The 24,728-nt window shown below is 41.1% G+C and overlaps 1 protein-coding gene and 1 pseudogene across 3 annotated transcripts in view; one reads left to right on the top strand and one right to left on the bottom strand.

Annotated features, from left to right (window-relative positions):
- Window positions 1-24,728, top strand: part of ELOVL7 (ELOVL fatty acid elongase 7) — a 77,836-nt gene that overhangs the window by 7,272 nt on the left and 45,836 nt on the right. Inside the window, exon 2 of one of the 3 annotated variants that reach the window (XM_086362590.1) lies at window positions 15,879-16,055. The exons of the other annotated variants lie outside the window; for them this stretch is intronic. The gene's annotated coding sequence lies outside the window, so the exon portion shown is untranslated. The remainder of the gene's footprint in view (window positions 1-15,878; window positions 16,056-24,728) is intronic. 3 annotated transcript variants of the gene reach the window in all.
- LOC147350417 (small ribosomal subunit protein eS27 pseudogene) lies at window positions 21,726-21,996 on the bottom strand (annotated as a pseudogene).

The following is a 24,728-nucleotide window of genomic DNA, read 5'->3' as shown; positions in this document are numbered from 1 at the left end:
CTGTTTGTTTTCTTTTTGTTTTTTAGTTCTCAGTCCACATAGAACACTAAAAGTGAGAATTGTAGAAAATAAATTCTGACTATGGTTTATGTGAGAAAAATATTGGGCAGGAATTCTTCCTCAAGGGAAATCTTGAAACTACTTTGGAAAACTGGGAAATTAGTGCTTATTAATATGTCTTAAGGTAAAGTACATATTTATGGTATATATATAATTTTTTGATTCTTCAGTTTTTTTTTTGATTAATCAACCAGAACCAGTCAAAATTGCAGCAGTATTTTTATTTTAATTACAGCTGTTAGACTATAATCATTTATGCTGTTTCATAGTAGATTGTCAGAACCTTTGCCTCTGTAGGTATTTTATGCACCTCATTAATAAAAACAAGTGAAACTTTGCCATTTAGATTGTAAAAATCAGAGTACATGTAGATTTTTTTTCCTTTGCTTAGCATACCATACTAATGGTACATAGTCAACTCTACTTCTTATTTTAAATTAGGCTTTTAGTATCCATATAATATTTAAGCTTATTTTAATAATGTGAACCCATACATAGAACCTAGAGCTGGTTCCTACCTCCCTTAAATGACTTCCATAAAGATTGAAAGCAAAGATACAAAGGCTAGCGTTAGCTAGAATCAGTTAAACTTGATCAATTTCTTAGTGTTATTAAATTGGTAAGTTGAATTAGGCAAGGTATAATTTATTCTAGATTCAAATGTTTGTTATAGTGGTATGATAATTACTTTCTGAAACATTATAACAGGTTAGTGAAAAAAGACCAAACATAAAATGTGAAAAATAAAAATACATTTTCTAATAATAGTATTTATTGAACACTTGCTGTATGCCAGGCACTTTGCTAAATTCTAATGTGCCTTATCTTATTTAATCTTCACAGAAGCCCTACTAGGAGGATGGTAGTGTTTCTAGTGTATAGACAAGAAAACTGATGCATATAGAAGTTGAGTGACTTGTCCAAGATCATGTGGTTAGACACAGCATCGGAAATCAGACCCAGTTCAGTCTGAGCTCCAATGCCCACATGCCCATGCTCTTACCACTTTATAATGTAAGTACTCTTGATCGGAATTTGAAGTATAGATTTTTTTTCTTTTTGTAAGCAGTTTATTTGAGAGGTGGTCCTAGGCAGTAATAGCAGGGACAGGGGAAGGGAGGCAGCCAGTACAAAGAGTGTCAATGAAGATGGTACTACCACTGCTGCAGGTGCCTAGGCCTCCTTCCCACTGGGACACTTCTCAGACTCATCTGTCCAAGCGGCAAAGAAGTGAAAACTTTGTTGGGACATGTGCATGTCTTTTAAAAGACACGTTAAAGTGTTTTGCACTTGGAAAGGACCTTAGAGATCCTTTAGATCAACTTCTTCTACAGATGAGGAAACCGAGGCCCAGCAAGCACAGGTCATTTGGCCAAGGCTGTGTGTGTGTGTTAGTCAGTCATCTCCAACTCTTTGTGACCACATGGACTGTAGCCCGCCAGGCTCCTCTGTCCATGGAAGTCTCCAGGCAAGAATACTGGAATGGTTGTCATTTCTTCCTCCAGGGGATCTTTCCGACCCAGGGATGAAACCTGGGTCTCCTGCACTGCAGGCAGATTCTTTACCATCAGAGCCACCAGGGAAGTCCAGTCAAGGCCATAAGCCTGTTTAAAATGTGGGACCAGAGTCATATATGTAAAAAACTAACTTATGGTTACCAGGGGGAAGAGTGGGAAGGTATAAACTGGGAGATTGGGATTGACGTGTACACATTACTATATATAAAATAGATAACTAATAAGGACCTTACTGTATAGCACAGGGAACTCTGCTCAATAGTATGTAATGACCTGTGTGGGAAAGAACCTTAAAATGAGTAGATACATGTATATGTATGACTAATTCGCTTTGCTGTATACCTGTAACTAATGCAACATTGTAAATCAACTACAATTTTAAAACAATTATTTTTAATTAGGAAATGAAACAAAAATGGGGGACTAAAGATGAGTTCTCCTGATTAGAGTCTAAATGGTTTTCTGACTTTGCTAATTATTTTGTCTTCATTAACCTTAACTCTGAATATGACTTCACTACTGAACTGGTTTTTTAAGATTTTTTTGATGTGGACCATCTTAAAATTCTTTATTGAACTTGTTATTATATTGCTTCTGTTTTATGTTTTGTTTTTTTGGCCCAAAGGCATATGGGATCTTAGCTCCCAACCAGGAATCGTACACACATCCCCTGCATTGGGAGGCAAAGTCATAATCACCACCAGGGAAGTCCCACTACCGAATGCTTAAAGCCCCTAAATTGCCCCATCCATCCTTGTCTGTAAGTAACAGCATTAATTAGTCCTGTAGATTTTACTGTACATCATGACCCGGACAAGGATTGCGTTTCCCCTGTGTGATGAGTGGGACACACAAAGCAATGTGATGTTTCTCGTTCTAAGGTCCATGAATTATAGAACCTAACCCTGAACCATGATTGAAAGTGTAAAAGAAGAAAAATGCATTATCCTAGCCAACACAGCTAAACCATCTGGCCCAGCCCATGCTAGCTCATCTAACAGCCCCCTAACACTCATTCTCTGTCCTTAGCCACAGTTCATCACCTTTAGGTGACTGCCTGAGAATCTCATGGCAGTAGCATCTGTGGGACTGGATGGGGTGAGGTCAGAGGAGAGTTGGTGCCCACTGCTTTTCTGGGCACCCCCTAAAAAATCTGTCAACCTGTAATCTTTCACTATTTCATCAGTAGACAGAGCAAGGATGGGTTGTTAACCATTTCCTTACTACCAAACAGGTAGGTGCTGCTGTTTTTCCTCCTTGTCCTTCTTTGCTTGTACATGCCATGAAAGAAATTCTTTGCATGCATAATCTTAGTTCTTAGTGTAACCCTGAGTGATGTGTATCTCAACTCAATTTTAGAGACAAAAATTTGAGACTCCAAGAAATTTAGGTGATTTCTGCTAAGGTCACTGCAGGGTGAGTGGCAGACCTGCATCTGTGCTTAGTCACCCAGTCATGTCCGACTCTTTGATCCCGTGGACTGTAGCCCACCAGGCTCCTCTGTCCATGGGGATTTTCCAGGCAAGAATACTGCAGTGGGTTGCCATGCCCTCCTCCAGGGGATCTTCCCAACCCAGGGATCAAACCCAGGTCTCTTGCATTGCAGGCGGATTCTTTACCATCTGAGCCACCAGGGAAGCCTGGACCTGGGTCTAGAATGCAGATATTCTGATTACATAGCCTGTCATTTATTCTGTGTGACCTTAGAATCTATTTCTTCCTCTTTAGTAAAGAATCATGGAGGATGGCAGATAATGTGCTTATGAAATAGGACAAAGTTTGTACGTGATAATATATAATTTACATTCCACATTAAAAAGAATATTTGAAATGCTCACAATACATATATTATGATTCAAGCACAGAAGGGGGAAATCTAGGTGATAGAATTATGATAATGGAACACTAAATTTTAACTACTAGCTGGGAGTAGATGAAAGAATAAGATGGTATTACCACAACTCTACTGGTTTGGTTTTTTAAAATGAAAGATCAGTTTTTAAGGTAATTTTTTCCTCCTAGAAATGAATTATAGGAGGAATTTATTTATCAAGTAGGTTCTTTTTTTTTTTTTCAAGTAGGTTCTTATGAAAAGCATCTTGAATCACTTCATGTAAATATAATGCTTTCAATAATAGTTTTGGTAAAGATGGGAAAATATTCTTTAATTAATATTGGTTCTTTATTTAAAGTTTCTTTCCTTTTGGCCCAGCCATGCGGCGTGCGGCATCTTAGTTCCCGATCAGGGATCAAACCTGTGCCCCCAGCAGTGGAAGCATAGAATCTTAACCACTAGACCACTAGGAAAGTCCCATATATTAATATTGGCTCTTGATAACTAATTTATTGTGGACAATAATGAAGGTAAACTCTGAAGCATCTCTTCAGGTAAACTTTGAAGCATCTCTTCAAAGGCGTCAGGGTTAGGCTAATAAAGTTTTATTGTTCAGTTGCTAAGTCATGTCCAACTCTCTGCAGCCCCATGGACTGTAGCACACAGTGTTTCCCTGTCCTTCACCATCTCCCTGAGTTTGTTCAAACTCATGTCCATTGAGTTGCATGATGCCATCCAACCATCTCATCCTCTGTTGTCCTCTTCTCCTCCCTCCTTCAGTTTTCCCCAACATCAGGGTCTTTTCCAGTGAGTCAGTTCTTCCCATCAGATGGCCAAAATATTGGAGCTTCAGCATCAGTCCTTCCAATGAATATTCAGGATTGATTTCCTTTACATTGACTGGTTTGATCTCTCTGCAGTCCAAGGAACTTTGAAGAATGTTCTCCAGGACCACAGTTCGAAAGCATCAGTTCTTTGACGCTCAGCCTTCTTTATGGTCCAACTCTCACATCTGTACATGGCTACTGGAAAAACCATAGCTTTGACTATATGGACCTTTGTCAGCAAAGTGATGTCTTGACTTTTTAATACTTTGTCTAGGTTCGCCATAGCTTTCCTTCCAAGGAGCAATCATCTTTTAATTTCATGGCTGCAGCCACCATCTGCAGTGATTTTGGAGCTCAAGAAAATAAAATCTGTCACTGTTTCCATTGTTTCCCCATTTATATGCCATAAAGTGGTGAGACTGGATGCCATGATCTTAGTTTTTTGACTGGTGAGTTTTAAGCCAGCTTTTTCACTCTTCTCTTTCACCTTCATCAAGAGACTCTTTAGTTTCTCTTTGCTTTCTGCCATTAGGGTGGTATCATCTGCATATCTAAGGTTTTCTCTTGGCAATCTTAGTTGTGATCCACACAGTCGAAGGCTTTCGCATAGTCAATGAAACAGAAGTAGATTTTTTTTGAAATTCTCTTGCTTTCTATCATCCAGTGGATGTTGGCAATTTGACCTCTGGTTCCTCTACCCTTTCTAAATCCAGCTTGTACAAGTGAAATTTCTCAGTTCATGTACTGCTGAAGCCTAGCTGGAAGGATTTTGAGCTTTACCTTGCTAGCATGTGAAATGAACGCAGTTGTATGGTAGTTTGAACATTCTTGTAGACTTCCCTGGTGACTCAGATGATAAAGAATCTGCCTGCAGTGCAGGAGACCCAGGTTCAATCCTTGGGTCGGGAAGATCTCCTGGAGAAAGGAATGGCTACCCACTCCAGTGTTCTTGCCTGGGAAATCCCATGGACAGAGGAGACTGGTGGGCTACAGTCCTTGTGCTGCAGGCTATAGTCCAGGTGTCAGACACAACTGAGTGACTAACACTTTCACATCTGAACATTCTTTGGTATTGCCCTTCTCTGGGATTGGGATGAAAACTGACCTTTTCCAGTCCTTTGGCCACTGCTGAGTTTTCCAATTTGCTAGCATATTGAGTGCAGCACTCTAACAGTATCATCTTTTAGGATTTTCAATAGCTCAGCTGAAATTCCATTACCTCTACTAGCTTTGTTCGGAGCAATGCTTCCTAAGGCCCACTTGACTTCCCACTCTAGTATGTCTGGCTCTAGGTGAGTGACCACACCATTGTGGTTATCCCAGTTATTAAGACCGTTTTTGTGCAGTTCTTCTGTGTATTCTTGCCTCTTCTTCTTAATATCTTTTGCTTCAGTTAGATCCTTACAGTTTCTGTCCTTTTAACCATTCAACATCACAATAATCCAAGTCTATGCCCCAACCACAAATACTGAAGAAGCTGAAGTTGAATGGTTCTATGAAGACCTATAAGACCTTCTAGAACTAACACCAAAAAAGGTGTCCTTTTCATCATAGAGAATTGGAATGCAAAAGTAGGAAGTCAAGAGATACCTGGAGTACTAGGCACATTTGACCTTGGAGGACAAAATGAAGCAGGGCAAAGGCTAACAGAGCTTTGCCAAGAGAATGCACTGGTCATAGCAAACACTCTCTTCCAACAACACAGGAGTTGACTTTACACACAGACATCACCAGATGGTCAATACTGAAATCAGATTGGTTATATTCTTTGCAGCAGACAAGGGAGAAGGTCTGTACAGTCAGCAAAAACAAGACCTGGAGCTGACAGTGGCTCAGATCATGAGCTCCTTATTGCAAAATTCAAACTTAAATGAATTAAGTTTAGGTTCTTATAATGATTACAGTAACAACTCATGCTAAGTAAAGCAGGTTTTTTAGACCTAAGATTAGTCTAAGGATGGGCATTAGAGGGTTCATACCATCTCAAAAACATCAAATCTATGTAGACATTGTTGTTTCTGGAGTGGTAGCCCACAGCACCATAGTCTCAAAGCCTATTGATTTAGGAGAGACATGAAATAAAATATATAAAATGCTTAATAAAGTTTCACTTATAAACATCTACAAGGATTAGCTTTTAATGTTAATGTTAGAATTAGGCATATAATGTTTTCACAAACTAACTGTGTAGAATTTATCCAAGTTGCAAGGACACAGCACTAACAGCGAGGCCTCTCAACAGAGATGACCTTCTTCCATGATAGTTTTCATTTCAGTTTTCCTGGTTCTCTAGGAAAAACGACTTCTGTTTTAAGTGGTAAATCAATATTCACTAGTTTATGAGATAAACCTTGACTATTTTCTGTGGGTTAGACACTGGAGATGTAGAAATCTGGAAGTCAACTCCCCTCCTCATTTCTTTCTATATCTCATGCTCACATCCGATTTAGCAGCCATCATGTCAGGTACGTCCCCAAAGTGTATCCTGAATCCATCTGTTTCAACAAACTCCTAATCCTGCTGCCTCCCTACCATCAATTCTCTACCAAGCAAGCAAGTTAATTTTTAAACACATAAATCAGATCATGTCACTGCTTTGCTTAAAAGCCTCTGATGAGAGTTTCAGTTTTATAAGATGCAAAGAGTTCCAAAGATGGATGGAGGTAATGGTTGCTCAACAATATGAATGTACTTAATACCACTGAACAATGCACTTAAAAATGGTTAGTTGGTAAATTTTATGTGTATTTTATTATTTATAATAAAATATAATAATACAACAACAACAAAAAGTCTTTGATGGTTTCCCATTGTACCTAGAATAAAAACTCTGACTCTTTCACTGAGGGCTCAAGACCCTGTGTACTCATTTCTCCGAGTCATCCAGCACCAGTCTCTTCCTTGACTCTGCTTGCTATTACTCCAACATACTGTTTGTCCCTGCCTCTGGCCTTTGCCCTTGCCTTTGTCTCCTCCACGACTCTTTGCTCCTCAGATCCTTTCAAATGTTCTAGAACTTTCTGACTCCCCTCCTAGTGTTGCTGTCTTCTGTCTCTGTTGACCCAATCATATCAGTCTGTCATGTTTCATTTCTTCATAACTTTTTTTGTTTAAGTTTGGATAATCTTTGTTTTGAGCTTCCCCGATGGCTCAGTGAGTAAAGAATCCACCTTCAATGCAGGAGACACAGGAGACGCGGGTTCAATTCCTGGGTTGGGAAGATTCCCTGGAGAAGGAAATGGCAATCCACTCCAGTATTCTTGCCTGGAAAATCTCATCGACAGAGGAGTCTGGTGGGCTACACTCCAAAGGGTCATAAACAGTTCAGTTCAGTCATTCAGTCCTGTCTGACTCTTTATGACCCCATGGACCACAGCACGCCAGGCTTCCCTCTCCATCACTGATTCTTGGAGTTTACTCAAACTCATGTCCATCGAGTCAGTGATGCCTTCCAACCATCTCATCCTCTGTTGAACCCTTCTTCTCCCACCTTCAATCTTTCCCAGCATCAGGGTCTTTTCAAATGAGTCAGTTAGGGTCTTTTCAAATGAGTCAGTTCTTCACATCAGGTGGCCAAAGTATTGGAGTTTCAGCTTTAGTATCAGTCCTTCCAATGAATATTCAGGACTGATTTCCTTTAGGATGGACTGGTTGGATCTCCTTGCAGTGGAAGGGGCTCTCAAGAGTCTTCTTCAACACCACAGTTCAAAAGCATCAATTCTTTGGCGCTCAGCTTTCTTTATAGTCCTCACATCCATACATGACTACTGGAAAAACCATCACTTTGACTAGATGGACCTTTGTTGGCAAAGTAATGTCTCTGCTTTTTAAGATGCTGTCTAGGTTGGTCATAACTTTTCTTCCAAGGAGCAAGCGTCTTTTAATTTCATCACTGCAGTCAGTATCTGCAGTGATTTTGGGCCCCCCAAAATAAAGTCAGCCACTGTTTCCATTGTTTCCCCATCTATTTGGCATGAAGTGATGGGACCAGATTCCATGATCTTAGTTTTCTGAATGCTGAGCTTTAAGCCAACTTTTTCACTCTCCTCTTTCATCAAGAGGCTCTTCAGTTCTTTGCTTTCTGCCATAAGGGTGGTGTCATCTGCATATCTGAGGTTACTAATATTCATTTCTGTGTAACACTGCAATCCTGGATTAGGCTGGATAAATTAATTGTAGGGGGATGACAGAGAATGAGATGGTTGGATGGTATTGCTCAAACATGAGTTTGAGCAATTCTGGGAGATGGTGAAGGACAGCAAAGCTTGGCATGCTGTAGTCCTTGGGGTTGCAAAGAATCGGAGACGACTTAGTGACTGAACAACAACAAAATCCAGAAATAGAAAGCACAATGATTTAATTTAATCTTACTGTTGGTTGCTTTCCTTATACACACTTCTTTTTGAGGACCGTTTGTTTTTCTTCCTTTTATGGACTTATCTGTATATGTTGTGGGTGTGTGCTCTTATGTACATGTATGTTATAATACTTTTCCTATGTTCTGATTTGTAATGGGAAAGACCAGTACGGTTTTTGTTCTCTCCAGGAGTTGTTAATCCACATGACCTACCCACCTACTCGGGGTACCACCTCCCTTCCCTGATAAGACACCATACTCTATTCCCATCCCCAACCACACTGAAACTGTTACTGCTAATTCTGGCTTGTCTCAAAGATTTGAGGTCAGTTGATTTCCCACCCTTGCTCTCATGATTCTTGGTTACTGCCTAAAAGAGAAATGCCTTACTAGGCATCACAGCCTTTCTGTTGTCTCCTCCTGCTGTTAACCACACTTCCACTGTCTTTTCTTCATTGAAGCCCTCTTCCACTGTGTTCAAACTCTGTCATATACTCATTGCCATCACCTGCCAAAAATAACTGGCTCTTCCCCATCCCATGCCTATGTATCCCTTATAAGAAAGTCCATCCACCGAGCCATTCAACAAATACTTTCCTGTCTGACATACTCCAGGTATCATCTCAGGTGCTGGAGAGGCAGCAATGCACAAAACAGAGAAAGATCCTGTTTACCCCGAGGAGCTTATATTCCAGAGTGTTATTAGGGAGTGAAGGGGAATCAGATAATAAACAAATAAATATAGAACATTGGTGAAATATATAAAAATCATGATAACCACTGCTACAGGGAAAAATCAAGCAACAAAGACAGGGTAGTCCATGGTGGTGGGGTGATGAACGTGACATTTTAGCAGAGATCCAAAGAAGTGAAGGAGTGGCCCTGGCAAGTATCTGCAAGAGAATTCCACACTGTTGGGATGGTGGTTTCAGATGTTCTTGGAGTGTTCAAGAAAGGACCAGGAGCCCGGGGTGGCTGATGCCCTCTGTGTCAGAGGATAGGTGAGAAAAGGAGAGGTCGGAGAGGTAGTCAAGGCTGCTTAGGACCTTGGAGGCCATTATAGGAACTTTGACTCAGTGTGAGTGAGGTGGGAAGACATTGGGGCGTTTTAAGCAGAGAAGTGGCGTGAGGGTTTTCATTTTATTTTGTTTTTTTCTTCGGTGTGTTAAGTATGTTGAAGAGGAACAAAGGTGAAATAAGGGAGACCAGCTGAGAAGCTATTGCAGTCATTCAGATAAGGGAGGACCACTGTTAAGTGAAGATCAAATTGCCAACATCCGCTGGATCTTCGAAAAAGCAAGAGAGTTCCAGAAAAACATCTATTTCTGCTTTATTGACTATGCCAAAGCCTTTGACTGTGTGGATCACAATAAACTGTGGAAAATTCTGAAAGAGATGGGAATACCAGACCACCTGACCTGCCTCTTGAGAAATCTGTATGCAGGTCAGGAAGCAACAGGTAGAACTGGACATGGAACAACAGACTGGTTCCGAACAGGAAAAGGAGTACGTCAAGGCTGTATACTGTCACCCTGTTTATTTAACTTAAATGCAGAGTACATCATGAGAAACGCTGGGCTGGAAGAAGCACAAACTGGAATCAAGATTGCCGGGAGAAATATCAATAACCTCAGATACGCAGAAAGTGAAGTGGAACTAAAAAGCCTCTTGATGAAAGTGAAAGAGGAGAGTGAAAAAGTTGGCTTAAAACTCAACATTCAGAAAACGAAGATCATGGCATCTGGTCCCGTCACTTCATGGGAAATAGAAGGGGAAACAGTGGAAACAGTGTCAGACTTTATTTTTTTGGGCTCCAAAATCACTGCAGATGGTGATTGCAGCCATGAAATTAAAAGACTCTTACTCCTTGGAAGAAAAGTTATGACCAACCTAGATAGCATATTGAAAAGCAGAGACATTAGTTTGTCAACAAAGGTCCGTCTAGTCAAGGCTATGGTTTTTCCAGTGGTCATGTATGGATGTGAGAGTTGGACTGTGAAGAAAGCTGAGCGCCGAAGAATTGATGCTTTTGAACTGTGGTGTTGGAGAAGACTCTTGAGAGTCCCTCGGACCGCAAGGAGATCAAACCAGTCCATTCTAAAGATCAGTTCTGGGTGTTCTTTGGAAGGAATGCTTCTAAAGCTGAAACTCCAGTACTTTGGCCACCTCATGTGAAGCGTTGACTCATTGGAAAAGACTCTGATGCTGGGAGGGATTGGGGGCAGGAGGAGAAGGGGACGACAGAGGTTGAGATGGCTGGATGGCATCACTGACTCGATGGACGTGAGTCTGAGTGAACTCCGGGAGTTGGTGATGGACAGGGAGGCCTGGAGTGGTACGATTCTTGGGGTCGCAAGGAGTCAGACACGACTGAGCGACTGAACTGAACTAAACTGTTAAGTGAAAAGCGACTTGGATTCCAGAATTTATTTAGAAGGGTGTTGTCAGGATTTGCCAGTGGATTTGATGTAGGGGTAAGAGGAATGGAGGATTTTTTTTGTACTCTAAATTACTACGTGTTTGGATGGACTGGCCAGAATCCCAGTATCCTGCCATCGCCACATCTGAAGCAGACTACCTTTTCCATTTTCATATGCGAATAGAACACAGTGCTCCTTTTTTGATGCTTCCCTCTGCAGCTTTACTCTCTGCTGTTCTTAACCCACTTTGTCTATCATTGCCCCTCCTGAGTCTCACATGCTTTGGACTTTGACATCTGACTTGATTTGGCATCTCCCCATCAGCTATTGCTCTGGGAAACTTCAAAACCCTTTCAGAAGCCAACTTAGGAGTAGCCTTCTCAGAAAAGTTCACTGTCTGACCCAACTGTGATAAGTTCTACCACACTGAAACTGCCTGCTTTCATAGCCTATCTCTGGGACTTTTAACCTGGATATGTGCCAAGAAAAACATTATCAGTTCTAAAAGCCCTTCTTCAAACCGTAGTCTCTGGTTTATCGGCTCTCTTACACCTCCCCTTCTTTATTTTTCCCTTCCAGTGTTATTGAGATACAATTGATGTACATAAACTCTATATAAGTTTACAGTATAATTATTTGACTTATACATCCTGAAATGATGACCTCAGTAAGTTTAGGGAGCTTTTCAGTGAACTTTAGTGAACTTTGCAGAACAAATCTGAAACTTGGAGGTGGGACTCCAGCATCAGTAGTTCTTAATGTTCTCCATCATCTCATAGTTACAAACTTAAAAAAATAAATTATTTTACCTTGTGATGAGAACTCTTAGGGTTTACTCTTGTGACAACTTTCCTATATATAAAATGTACAGCAGTGTTAACTATATTTATCATGTTGTTACATCCCTAATTCTTATCTATCTTATAACCAGATGTTTGTACCTTTGCTGCCTTTATCCAATACCCTCTCCTTACATCCCTTGCCTCTCAAGCCACAGATCTGATCTCTTTTTCTATGACTTTGTTTTTGAAATACAATTGACCTACAACACTATATTAGTTCCTGGTACAGCATAGTGATTTGGTATTTCCATACATTTTGAAATGATCACTGTGGTAAGTCTAGTTACCATCTATTATCATGTACAGATATTACATAATTACTGATGATTTTCCCCACACAGTACTTACCATACCTGTGACTCATTTATTTTGTAACTGTGAGTCAACCTCTTAACCTCCTTTACCTATTTCTCTCCTCCCCTCACCCGTCCTCCTGTACTCATAGTGTGCGTGCTAAGTCGCTTCAGTCATGTTCGACTCTTTGGAACCCTATGGACTGTAACCCACCAGGCTCCTCTGTCCCTGGGATTCTCCAGGCAAGAATACTGGAGTGGGTTGCCATGCCTTCCTCCAGGGGATCTTCCTGGCTCAGGGATCAAACCCGCATCTCTTATGTCTCCTGAATTGGCAGGCGGGTTCTTTACCACTAGCACCACCTGAGAAGCCCTTTTACTCTCAGAAAGACCTTCATTTTCCCTTAGTCTCTCAGCTCTCTACTTCTGTGTTTGTCTGGCAAAACCCTAACTCCAAATTAACCCCATAGTCTTCTTCTGAACATATACCTAGGCAGCTGAACAGAATTGCAGAAAGCTGGGTAAAAAGGTAAATTGATACTCTATTAATGTATAGTTTCCAGACTCAGGTATACTCTGACCAACATTACTTAATCCTTTCACTCCGTGACTCAACCTTGGCTGCAAAACAGAATCTTCTTGGAACTTGAAAAAGATCTCAATACCTGGGCTGTCTAGGCCAATTCAATCTGAAATTTCAGGGTGGATCTCCAGCACCAGGAGTTCTTAATGTCCTCTGGGTGATTCCAGTATGCAACTGAGATTGAGAAACACTGCTTTCAACTTGTCCTTGAAAGATTTTCATTTTCTACACCACACAAAACCTCTTTTCTTTCACTACCCTCCAAAACCTTCCTCCCTAACCCTGTTTTATCTTACTAATCAACCTCATCTCCTACCTTGCTAGAAAACTTGAAGGTTTTGTTGGTGAATCTTTCAATTTCTTGTCCCCATTTAGTCAACTGAACTTTTTAAGCAGTTTATTTATTTTTGGCTGTGTTGGGTCTTCGTTGCTGCACGTGGACTTTCTCTAGCTGCGGCAAGTGGGGGGCTACTCTTCCTTGAGGTGCTCAGGCTTCTCATTGCTGTGGCTTCCCTTGTTGCAGAGCACAGGCTCTAGGCAGGCAGGCTTTAATAATGGTGGTGTACAGGCTTCAGTGTCCCGCAGCACATGGAATCTTCCCAGACCAGGGATCAAACCCATGTCCCCTGCATTGGCAAGTAGATTCTTAACCACTGGACCACCAGTGAGTAAGGACCACTAGGACCACTAGGAAGTCCTAGTCAGCTAAACTTTGAACTGGGGCATGGTTAGTGCCAGGCGTTGTGCTGGGCATTGGGCATAGAGTGGCGGGCAGGATCAGAACAGTCCAGGCCATCCTGGAGCTTTCAGTACAGTGCCACAGGCAGGCGGGTAAATTGTGGCACGTGGTGAGGCAATCAGGTGTCACTGGAGCACACAGGAAAGGCCCTAATTTAGACTCGTGCCAGGAAGGCTGCTTCCCTGCATCAGCTCATCTATGACCTGTCCGCCTTTCTCTTGCCCTTCATGGAGGATGACCTACCAGACTCACCATCATGCTGGCCTGTGTCTCCATCCCTTCTATTTCTCCTCCACACATTCCTTGGTTGTCCCTCCCTGTTTCTGTCTATTGTTTCTTCCTCTCACTGTAAAAATTCTTAAGGTTTTACCAGAATGATAAAGCTTGATCGTGCATCTCTTTCCTCTTCTCTAGCCTTCACAAGCTGTCCTTTTGGACTCTTCCTTTTTCATCTTCTTTGTGAGATTTCTTCCCTCAGCCTACCTGTTAAATGATGGTATTCTCCACAATTTTTCTCATTCATCCATAAATGATTTTAATCACCATCTAGACATGTGCTGTGTGCTAAATCACTTCAGTCGTGTCCAGCTCTTTGCGACCCCATGGACTGTAGCCTGCCGGGATCCTCTGTCCATGGGGATTCTCCAGGCAAGAATACTGGAGTGGATTGCTGTGCCCTTCTCCAGGGGATCTTCCCAACCCAGGGATTGAACCCATGTTTCTTACGTTGCCTACATTGGTTGGTGGGTTCTTTACCCCTAGCACCACCTGGGAAGGAAAGCTTCCCAAATCTGTATCGATCTTCAGCCTTGACCTCCCTCCCGAGTGCCTGCAGCCATCTCGACCTGAATGTCCCACAGGCTTGTCACATTGGAATTTATTAATTCCCTATTCCCTATTAATTCCCTATTCCTCTTTCTGTGTTCCTTATCTCCTCTGGTGACACTGTCATGCACATAGTCACCCCAACCAAACCAGTAAATTCCGTCACACTACCCTATGTCTTTATTGTGTCTGGTGAACCACCAAGCCCTTCCTGCATTGCCTCATACATTTTCCTTGGCTTTGTTTCTACTACCGTGGCATGTCAACAGATCATCTCTGTCTTTGTTTAGGCCTTTCAGCATTTCTCACTGGGATGATTGCAATTAAATCCTAACTGGTCTCCCTGCCTTTAAGGCTCACACCCTGACATTCATCCTTCATCAGGTAGGTCACAACACTTTTTTGGGAGACATCCTTCAGAAGCTCCCTCTGCCTTTGCTAAGGCTGCACACTGTACTGAGAGGGTGCTCCTGGGGTGAGGGCGCGTCTTGAGGGTGGGGGCTAGGGGATGGGGCTCCAGCAGAGCCGTGTGGTTAAGTTCTTTTATGTCATTGTGCTTCAGCAAAATATTTTGCCTTTTGAAAGCTTTCCATTGCCTGTGCACCACCTTTTCTTGCTCTTTCTCATTTGTACTTCTTCCTCAATGCATTCGTTACCCCAAAGTGCTCAGTTCCTGCCAATCATTAAGAAGTAGCTCAGATCTCATGTCTTTTAGGAGGTCTTCTTATCATTCACATCCTTATTAATTTATTCACTGAGATTCATGGGACATCTGCGTTGTCTCAGGCAGCCAACAACATCAAAAAAGGTGTAGAAGATGGGAGCGTACCTGGGTGTATTCGAGCAGTGCTCCTTAGATTATCTGTGGTGATAGACCAGTTGAGTTGTTCTTTGTTTTGGCTCTATCATGGAACAATAAGTGGTCCTGTTGCACATGATTAAAATGCAGTTTGCATCACATGTGACTCACCAGATTAATTCAACAACACCCAAACTGGTCTATACCTTGTTCAGCAAGTATCACATACTTAAATGTCACTGAATTGTCAAGCTGCCATAAACATTTCCAAATACTTGATTTCTGGACTAACCTTGGACCAGAATGGTAATAAACCATTCGGACATCAGCACCAGTCCACTGGCCAGCTTTGAGTAGCAATGTACTAGAGGGTTGGCTGTAGATGCTATGGTAGGAGAGAAGACAGTCACACCAGGGACTCAAAAGACTAGACAGAGTAGAGCTGCAAGGTGGGCAGAGCCCTGTTCAGTTCAGTTTAGTTGCTCAGTCGTGTCTGACTAATTGCAGCACGCCAGGCCTCCCTGTCCATCACCAACTCCCGGAGTTCACTCAAACTCACATCCATTGAGTCGGTGATGCCATCCAGAGAAGGGCAAAAAAAAAATTTTTTTAAAGAAAAAAAAAAAAAAAACAGGTAATCACCAACTATTAGATTGATATCTTGATGATTGAGATGTATATGTTTTTCTATACTACTCAATCAATATATTAGCATGTAGATTAATACTGAAATGAAACAAATTTCAAGTTTGATGTTTTTTAATATATACTTGCTTTTAAAGGTTGTATACATAATGGCTTTGGCTTCTGTATGAAAACATGAGGCTAAGAATTGCTAGAGTCATGTAAAGATCATAAGAGGAAGACCATGAGAATCTCCGAGACTTGGGTCTGAGTCTTAACATTCTGAGCCTGAACCAATTTGGAAAAACTTAACTCCAGACTTCTTGTAATATGAGGTAATGTCTGTTTTTGTTATTAAGTTCACTCTTAATTGGATATTCTGTTATTTGCAGGCAAAATCCTTCCTAAGTGATATCTAAACATGTAATTTTTTCTTGGAATGTAAGAATTGTTCTACTCAGTCGCCAACAGATTAAAAGAGAAAATACTGAAAAGAAATGATTGACAAAAGTCAACATACATTAAAAAAAAAATCTTAGCCAACTACAAATTAAAAGCAATTTCTTCAGATAAAAAAAAAAAAAAAAAAAAAATAAAGATATGCTCACCAGCTAGGTGAACAAGTCATTTTAGCCACAAGGAGAAATTGGAGCATAGAGAAAGGGAAGGTGGAGTAGGCTGGGACCACAAAGACTAGGATTGTTGTTTTTGTTCAGTTGCTAAGTCCTATCTGACTCTTTGCAATACCACGGACTGCAGCACAACAGCCTCCCCTATCCAGTGATGCTGATAAAGTGCTGCACTCAACATATCAGCACATTTGGAAAACTCAGCAGTGGCCGTAGGACTGGAAAAGGTCAGTTTTCATTCCCATTCCAAAGAAGGGCAATGCCAAAGAATGTTCAAACCACCGTACATTTGTACTCATTTCACATGCTGGTAAGTTTATGCTGAAAATCAAGCTAGGATTCAGCAGTATGTGAACTGAGAACTTTCAGGTGTAAAAACTGGGTTTAGAAAAGGCAGTGGAACCAGAGATCAAAATTGCCAACGTCTACTGGATCATAGAAAAGGCAAGGGAATTCCAGAAAAGCGTCTACTTCTGCTTCATTGATTAAAGCCTTTGACTGTGTGGATCACAACAAACTGTGGATAATTCTTACAGAAATGAGAGTACCTGACCACCTTACCTGTCCCCTGAGAAACTTGTATGCAAGTCAAGAATACCAGTTAGAACCAGACTTGAAACAACTAATTGGTTCCTAATTGGGAAAGGAGTATGACAAGACTGTATGTTGCAACCCTTTATTTAACTTATATGCAGAGTACATCATGAGAAATGCCAGGCTGGATTAATGATAAGCTGGAATCAAGATTGGCGGGAGAAATGTCAATAACCTTAGATATGCAGATGATATCACTCTAATGGCAGAAGGTGAAGAAGAACTAAAGATCCCCTTGGTGAGGGTGAAAAGAGGAGAGTGGAAAAGCTGGCTTAAAACAACATTCAAAAAAGTAAGATCATGGCATCTTGTCCCATCACTTCATGGCAAATAAAAGGGGAAAAGGTGGAAACAGTGACAGATTTTCTTTTCTTGGGCTCCAAAATCACTGCAGACGGTGGCTGCAGGCATGAAATTAAAAGATTCTTGCTCCTTGGAAGGAAAGCTATGACAAACCTAGAGTATTAAAAAGCAGAGACATCACTTTGCTGACAAAGGTCCATCTAGTCAAATCTATGGGTTTTACCAGTAGTCATGTATGGAAATGAGAAGTGGACCATAGAGAAGGCTGAACTTCAAAGAATTGATGCTTTTGAATTATGGTGCTGAAGAAGACTCTTGAGAGTCTCTTGAACTGCAAGGAGATCAAACCAGTCAATCCTAAAAGAAATCCACCCTCAATATTCATTGGAAGAACTGATGCTGAAGCTGAAACTCCAGTAATTGGGCCATCTGATGTGAAGAGCTGACTCATTTGAAAAGACCCTGATGCTAGGAAAGATTGAAGGCAAAAGGAAAAGAGGGTGACAGAGGATGAAATGTTTCAATAGCATCCCCTACTCAAGGACATGAATTTGAGCAAACTCTAGGCGATGGTGAAGGTAGCAGGAGCATAGTAAATGGGGGTGCTATAAGGTAAGTGATGAGGCTTCAGAGTCAGCAGGAGTTGATTTTATTCATTCAGCAAATACTTTCCAAGAATCAACTATGTACCAGATCCTTCCTAGGCACTGGAGACAGAAGCCAAGCAGAGACAGTTTTCTATCTAGTATAGCTTAGGAGGGTCTCTAAGAGTAGACAGAGTTAGGCTTTAACTGCAAGCAGTCTTTGAAGCATTTTGAGCTGGAACGTGGCATAGTCAATTTAATCCTTGGGAAAATGACCCTGGTGAATTGAAAGAAATGGATTTGGGGAAATGGATAGCTATTGAATCAGGAAAGTTAGTTTAGGGGTGGTTATAGTAATCAAGGGAAGAGATGATAAAGATCAGAAAGTAGCAGTCAGTGGTTTGGGGAAGAAGTGAAGGTGAGGGAAAGAGACGTATGAGAAAAATTATTGGAGTGATATAAATTAGTGGTCTTGAAGGGTCAGTTGAGTTTAGGATGGCTTTCAGTTTCTGACGATTAGGTTGCTGTTGAGTTGCTAAGTCATGTCCCACTCTTTTGTGACCCCATGGACTGTAGCCGCAAGGCTCCTCTGTCCATGGGATTTACCAGACAAGAATGTTAGAGTGAGTTGCCATTTCTTTCTTCAGGGGTTTTCCTGACCCAGGGTTAGAACCTGGGTCCTCTGCATTGGCAGGTAGTTTCTTTACTGCTGAGCCACCAGGGAAGCCAGATGATTAAGGCTGGTGGTCCAATTAATTCATTGGAAAAGGGTACAGTGAAGCACAAGCTGGAATCAAGATTGCTGGGGAAAATATCAATAACCTCAGATATGCAGATGACACCACCCTTATGACAGAGGATTGAGATGGTTGGATGGCATCACTGACTCAATGGACATGACTTTGAATAAACTCTGGGAGTTGATGATGGACGGGGAGGCCTGGCGTGCTGCAGTCCCTGGGGTCACAAAGAGTTGGACACGACTGAGCGACTGAACTGAACTGTGGGTGCAAAGGAAGGGGAAGGGATTAGAGGAGTGGTAAGTACAACATCTGAGGACGTTATGCAGTTAGGTGCCTCTTCTCTGTGCTCCTACACTGTGTTGTGCTAACCTCTATCATAGAATTGTTTACTGGGTTTCTAAGCTTATAAACTCCTTGAGAACATGTACTTACTTTTCTGTCCTAAACGTTTGGCAGCGAGCCTAACATGAACAGGCTCCTCAAGTGGTTCTTTAGCTGAACAGAAAGGGAGAATCTTGATTTTCTATTGCTGCCATAACCAATCATCACACACTTAGTGAATTAAAGTAACAGAAAGTTACTATATATAGGTCTGTAGATCAGAAGTCCAGGTTGGTATGGCACATGGAACTGTGCTTAATATTATGTGGCAGCCTGGATACAAGGGGAGTTTTGGGGAGAATGGATATGTGTATATGTATGGCTGAGTCCCTTTGCTCTTCACCTGAAACTATCACAACATTGTTAATTGACAATACCCCAATACAAAATTAAAAGATTTTTAAAAATTAAAAAAAAAAGAAAGAAATCCAGGTTGGGAAGGGTAAATGATGTGCTCTGTGTTTTACAAGATGTTGGCCATCTTTGCTCTTATCAGAGGCCTCTAGAAAGAATCTGTTTCCCAGCTCATTCAGTTTGCTGGCAGAATTCAGTTCTTTGTGGCTGAAGGACTGAGGTCCCTGTGTTGACTGTCATCAAGGGCCACCTTAGCTCCTAGGGGAGCTCTTTCCAGTCCTTGAATGTGGGCCTCTACATTTGAGCACCACCCACAATTCACTGAATCCTTCTGCTTCCAGTCTCTGTCTTCCTTTCTTCTCCCAGTCAGACAGTTCTCTGCTTGAAAGGGCTCATGTGATTACATTGGGCCCACCTGGATAATCCACGATAATCTTCCTACTTTAAGGTATCTAACCTTAATTCGATCTATAATAGAGTCCCTTTTCTATGTAACATAGTCGCAGATTCCAAAGTCTAGGGCATGCACATTTCAGGGGAGGTGGTAACATTACTAACCCTATTAGTAATTATCCACCAAGTTGTGTGGCGATTACGATCATGTTTCTTAATTATTTATTAATTCCAGCATATCCCATTTGTACAGGGGAGGACAATGAGATTGAGGCTGGCCCAGGTCAGAGGGAAACGGGAGCTGAGGGAGATGACAGTCCTTCAGTGTCTACTATTCCTTCCAGTCATCTGTTTTTTTATCTGTCCCATCCATCCATCCCATCCAGTCATCCTTTCAACCTGTCATTCATAAACATTTGAGTACCTGCTTTGTTATAAGAGTCTATGCTAGGTTGGAAAATACAGGAGTGAGTGAACTACAAAGATAAATGACTCCTGATTTCTGTTAGCTTGTTTTCGGTATATTGATGTCTACATCAAATTTTCATTAGTTCATACCATGTACTGGTGAGTTTGGCTTGTCTTGATAAGTTTTCTTACCTGCTTTAGTGAATAATCTTTTTTTAACATGGTTTAGCTTCATATCTTATACCAAGGATTCAGTAAATTTGTGTGATTATGATCATTACTGCTTGGGTCATTCCCTTTTATGTGTGGCCATAAAATATAGGAAGCATTAATAAATGTATATTATTGCTGTTTTAATTTTTAACTTTATTAAAATGAGTAACCATTGTTACCAATTTCTTACCAATTTTTCCAGAGACAAGGAAGTATTTATGTTGTACATGGTAATAATTTTATTTTTAAGTGATTATTTCATTGAAGCTTAAAGGTACTTCATTCCTTCTTATATCTACATAGTATTTCCTGATATGAATATGCTAATTTTTTAACAGGTCTCATATTGGCAGACATTTAGTTAGTTTCCACTTCTTTTGCTATTAAAAATAGTGAAAAATCTTCTACGTGTACCTTTCACAGTGTTAAATACATAACACCTGGAATATTGCATTGCAACAATTGCCAAATCACTCCCACAGAGGTTGTACCAGCTCAGATCCCTACCAGCAGTATACAAGGGTGTTTATTTCACTATATCTTGGTCAGCACAGTGTGTTATGAAACTTTATGGTCTTTACCAATTTGATAAATAAAAATGGCATTTCACTTTAAATTTGAACATCAGATTGCTGAGTAAGTGTGGACATCTTTTTTGCATATATTTTAGAGTTATTAACATTTCTATTTCTTTTTCTATAAACTATCCACATTTCTTATCCATTTCTCTGTTGGGTTGTTGGCTTTTTTCTTATTAATTTGCTGGCAACCTTTATGTATTAAGGAAACTAGCCATTTGGGAGATAAGCTGCATCTATTTTTCTTTCTGTTTGACTTGTCTTTTCTTTCCCTCCTCATATTTATTTATTTGACTGTGACAGATCTTAGTTGTGGCAGGTGGGATTTGTTGTTGTTGTTGTGGCATGCAGAGTCTTTAGTCAGTTGCAGCCTGTGGGATCTAGTTCCCTGACCAGGAATGGAAATTGGGCCCCCTGCATTGGGAGTGTGTAGTCTTAGCCACTGGACCAGCAGGGAAGTCCTTGTTTGACATGTCTTTTGATTTTGTATAACTTAGGCTTTTGACACACACAAACATTTCATTTTAGGTGGGCTTCACATGTTTACAAACTGGACATGTCTGACTTCTTGACTTTGTGTCGTGGTTGGAAAGACCATTCCTCATTTCAGAATTATGAAAGAATTATCTCAGATTTCACAAAATGTTTTTTAAACTTTTTATTTTGAAATAGTTATAGAATCATAGGTAGTTGCAAAATTAGTATGGAAAGGTCCTTCACTCGGTTCCCCCCAGTCACCAGGAATTTTTATAGTTTCTTTTATTTTTTTGTATGCAAAACGTGCTTATGGGGATGATTTCCCATTCATCTTGATACAGGGGACTTTTAGTGCTGCTTCCGTCTGAAAGAACATCCTTCTGTAGCCTTGCTTTCCCTCCTGTAGGCCGGCAGTGGACAGTAGAGCAGCCAACACACAAGACTACTGTTTGTGCATGGCGAAAGACGGTGGTGATTTTATAGCATCCTGGGCATTTTACATCCATGAAACAGGAACTGGGGCTCTGCACCAGGAGCTTCTTCTTGTGTTTCGTCTTCTCCTCTTCTGGAGAGGGATGAAGAAGATCCTTTGCGAGAGGCATGTTCTCGTGAGGAGGTCGTCACCACCGGAAAAAGCAGTTTCATTTTTTAAATGTTTAAATTTTTTATTTCTCTGAAGTTTATTTTGGTATGAGATGTGGATTCCAATTTCTTTCCAATTGGTAACCCATTTGTCTAACATTATTTACTGTCATCTATATTTTCCCCAATAATTGAAAATGCATAGGGACTTCCCAGGTGGCTCAGTGGTAAAGAGTCTGCCTGACATTGCGGGAGACACAGGTTCGATCCTTGGTCCGGGAAGATCCCACATGACTTGGAGCAACTTGTGCACCACAAGTGTTGTGCCTATGCTCTAGAGACTGGAAGCCGCAACTGCTGAGCTTCTGCAACACAATTATTGAGCCTATGCTTTACAACGAGTGAAGCCACCGCAATGAGAAGCCAACACACCATAACTAGAGAGTAGCCCCTGCTCGCGGCATCTAGAGGAAAGCCCGTGCAGCAACGAAGACCCAGCACAGCCAAAAATTAAAATTAAAATTAAAAAATGCATCTGTCAATCATATGCTAAATTCCTGCATATACTGGTTAATTTTTTCAAATATTTAAAGTATCACAACCAGGGAATTCCCTGACCATCCAGTGGCTAAGGGGCTTCCCAGGTGGCGCTAGTGGTAAAGAATCTGCCTGTAAATGCAGGAGACATAAGAGATGCAGGTTCAATCCCTGGGTTGGGAAGATTCCCTGGAGGAAGGCATGGCAACCCACTGCAGTATTCTTGCCTGGAGAATCCCATGGACAGAGGAGCCTGGTGGGATCGCAAAGAGTTTGACATGGCTGAAGTGACTTAGCATGCATGCATGCCAGTGCTTAGGACTCCCGGCTTTCCTTGCCGAGGGTCCAGATTCAATTCCTTGTTGAGGAACTAAGATCCCACAAGCTGTGAAGCAAATAAATAAGTAAGGAAGTATCATAACATGAAGAGACACTAAACTCTCAGTGTATATTTCCCATGAGCTACATGTTGAGATGACCAGAGTTGACCTTGTTTCAAAATTATTCTGGTATAATTTGGCCTGTTGGTCTAGAATTAACTTTGTACTGTTGTGGATGTGCTAGGATACAGGTAAATAATTCACTCCTTGGCCTCCAGGAGTTCATCTTAGCTTATTGATCCCAATCTGTTAAAGTAAGGCCTTTAGAATATGTAGTAATTAAGGTGAACCACACAATTAATCTCACAAAACCTTTCTGAGGGGTGTATATTATGTTGTAGATAGGAAATAGAGACTTAGAAAGATTAAAATTGCCCAGACCCAGGTCTAGAACAAGTGGGCAGAGCACAGACATATTCTGGCCTTGTTATTAGCATGATCCCACACTGTGCTAGGACATGCCTCAGGCCTGCCGGAGATGTCTCTTTACTCCATCAGTCTAAGATAAAAACTGACATCACTTCTAGGCTGCAACATAACTCCATTGTTCCCTTTTGCCTTAGCAAACCTAAATCACCATTTTTAGTTCTTGCTTTCCAATGAAAAGGCTAAGCAAAGACAGATAACTTTTCCAAGGTTTTTCTGGTTTCACTCTGGTTTTCCTAAAGGAAAAACAAAATACTCATCTGCTTATTGAGTTATCTGAATTTAAGGAATAGATTTAGATAATTCTTAAATTATTTTCCAGTTCTGTGATTCAAGATACATGTTTTTTAACCTTGCTACTTGTTTTCCATAGTTTGATGTGCCTATATAGGAGAGAGTGAACAAAAGCATTTAAAGAATGACAAGTATTTTTATGTGGGTTATTTAAAGGGAAAACATGCTAGAAATTCTTTAATCCAATTAAAATCACATCTGTTAGGGGAAGTCCCGTAGGCTGATTATTGTGTAATATAATAGCAGTCTTGATTTCAGTTCGTTACATTAGCTTGCTAGGATATATTTAAAGTTGTTCAGTCGCTAAGTTGTGTCTGACTCATTGGAGCCTCATGGACTGTAACACACCCATCTCCTATGCCCTCCACTATCTCCTGGAGTTTAATCACATTCATGTCCATTGAGTCAGTGATGCTGTCTAGCCATCTCATCCTCTGCTGTCCTCTTTTCCTTTTGCCTTCAGTCTTGCCCAGGTTCAGGATCTTTTCCAATGAGTTGACTCTTTGAATCAGGTGGCCAAAATATTGGAGCTTCAGCTTCAGCAACAGTCCTTCCGATGAATATTGAGGGTGGGTTTCCTTTAGGATTGACTGATTGGATCTCCTTGCAGTCCAAGGGACTCTCAAGAGTCTTTTCCGGCACCACTGTTTGAAAGCATCAATTCTTTGGCATTCAGTCCTCTTTATGGTCCAACTCTCACATCTGTACATGACTACTGGAAAAACCATAGCTTTGACTATATGGGCCTTTGTTGGCAAAGTGATGTCTTTGCTTCTTAATACGTTGGCTTTGCAGGTGGCACAAGTGGTAAAGAACCTGCCTGCCAATACCAGTTAGACTTAAGACACACAGGTTTGATCTCTGGGTTGGGAAGATCCCTGGAGGAGGAAATAGCAATTCATTCCAGTATTCTTGCCTGGAGAATCCCGTGAACAGAGGAGCCTGGTGGGCCATAGTTCATAGGGTCACACAGAGTCGGACACGACTGAAGCGACTTGGCACGGTACAGGTTTGTCAGAGCTTTCCATCCAAGAAGCAAGGCTCTTTTAATTTCATGGCTGCAGTCACCATCTGCAGTGATTCTGGAGCCCAAGAAAAGGAAATCTGTCACTGCTTCCACTTTTTCCCCTTC

The sequence above is a fragment of the Bos grunniens genome, chromosome 20 (genome assembly GCF_055505025.1).
Source record: "Bos grunniens cultivar Pamir isolate PY7600 chromosome 20, Bosgru_T2T1.0, whole genome shotgun sequence".
In the NCBI taxonomy this organism is placed as follows: domain Eukaryota; kingdom Metazoa; phylum Chordata; class Mammalia; order Artiodactyla; family Bovidae; genus Bos; species Bos grunniens.
Note: the sequence above shows the minus strand (reverse complement) of the source record. Positions and strands in the feature narration are given on the sequence as shown.